The sequence below is a fragment of the Gekko japonicus genome, unplaced genomic scaffold (assembly GCF_001447785.1).
Source record: "Gekko japonicus isolate JY-2015 unplaced genomic scaffold, Gekko_japonicus_V1.1 scaffold1062, whole genome shotgun sequence".
In the NCBI taxonomy this organism is placed as follows: domain Eukaryota; kingdom Metazoa; phylum Chordata; class Lepidosauria; order Squamata; family Gekkonidae; genus Gekko; species Gekko japonicus.
The window spans coordinates 75,578-77,405 of NW_015160242.1; the positions used below are offsets into that span (position 1 = coordinate 75,578).

The 1,828-nt window shown below is 44.2% G+C and overlaps 1 protein-coding gene across 1 annotated transcript in view; it reads right to left on the reverse strand.

The window, feature by feature from the left end:
- LUZP2 (leucine zipper protein 2) overlaps positions 1 to 1,828 on the reverse strand; it is a 276,776-nt gene that overhangs the window by 75,458 nt on the left and 199,490 nt on the right. The gene's annotated exons all lie outside the window — the stretch shown is intronic.

Consider the following 1,828-nt stretch of genomic DNA (forward strand, 5'->3'; position numbering starts at 1 on the left):
ACAGAAAGGCCCTCCCGGGGGGGGGGGGAGAATAAATAGTCCTGGGAGCCTGCAAACACCCTTCCCCAATATTCCTGGTTAATCCCAAATATTTCCAGGATTTTTTGGGACCCATTTTTCAGTATTCCCCCCAAAATCAGATATTTTTATGAGGCCCAAAGAGATCCAAAATACTAATAAAGTATTTTTTAGATTTATATTTGGCTTGGCTATATGCAAGCCTGCATCCCTACTTCTAACCTTCTCCCCCAGTTGCTGTATCTCAGCATCTCTGAGAGGCAATGAAGTTACCAGAAGAGAATATTAGAAAAACCTGACTTCCATTTGAGAGTCAATTCTTGATTTCCTCCACACCCCTAAATACTTTGCTGGATGCAAACTTTCCCCAGCTGATGATAGATGCTGACTTCCAGTTGATCATCAGCTGGCATTTAGCTTCTGCTGGCTGTAAGTAGCCTGTTCTTGTGAATACACACAACCAGGTAGTGAACAGCCAAACAGCCTGTAGATTATTTGGCTGCCTGATCACCACTGGTGAACAGGAAGTGAGCTGAACTGGTAGGTGTTTGAGCATGTATAGGATGGGTCCTCAACCTTTTTTTAACCTGTGGGCACCATGTTGGGGACCCCTGCTCTATAGAATGACTTCATAGACTCTGCTTCCTGTCTGAATGCATCTTCATCTGCATGTGACTATCAACCCTGTTCAAATGGGTAGGGATCCAGAAGAGCCCCCCCCCCCAGTTGTTGGTTTGATTCACACGGCAGGGAAAAGACGAGGCGAAGCGTTTCAGTGGTCTGAGTAGATTATTTTAATGAATGGAATTACAGGTGCCAGACATGTTTGACTTACAGATAAATGCCAATGGGGAAGGGGAAGATATTGGTCTTGATGGCTGTTGTACAGGGTTTCATGAACTATACAGAGATGCTCCAAACTACATTGCATGGTTTGGAAATATTAAGTTTAAAGGAAAGCATTTTGCAGTTGTTTGTTGACCTCCTCACTGTTTTTCTTTTTTTTTTGCTCAAATGGATTTAATAAATTGATGCACACAACAGCATGTTATACAACTGTGTTACCCCTCTCCCTCCCAAGGCAGCAGGACCAGAGATGGAGGGAGAGAAAGAAAGCCAGGCCGAGACTTACCATGCCCGCATCATCAACACTCAAGGCTTCCCCTTCTGTTGGCTTCAAAGCTGGCAAAGCCCACTCTACACTGATCTCCTCACTTTCCTTTTTTCTTTTTTTGCTCAAATGGATTTAATACATTGATGCACACAACAGCATGTGATACAATTGTGTTACCCCTCTCCCTCCCAAGGCAGCAGGACCAGAGATGGAGGGAGAGAAAAAGCCAGGCCGAGACTTACCATACCCGCATCATCAACACTCAAGTCTTCCCCTTCTGTTGGCTTCAAAGCTGGCAGAGCCCACTCTACAGCCAGAAAAGGGCCAGTGGGCTCCTGGACAGTCTTGAGGCTTGACTGCCATAGCAACCATTCCCTCCCTGCCACCAGGGTTTCTTTGTTTTGGTTTTAAATTGGCAACCAAATAGTGGTAAATTAAAGTTACTGAACAGCAGTGTCTGTGTCTGGTTTTTGGAATTCTCAGCTTCCTTATATTAAAGAAGTGTGATTCTCTAGCCTCTTCCATTGTGAAGATGTAAAGGAATGGGCACTAGAGACTTACTTTTTTCTTTTGTAAAATGAAACCTGGGAATTCAGACATTTATACTGACATTAGAAAAACAAACGCCTCCCACCCCCATGGTAGGAAAGGAAATAGGCAGTGCAATAGCTAAGTCTTATAGGAGTCCTGGAGTCT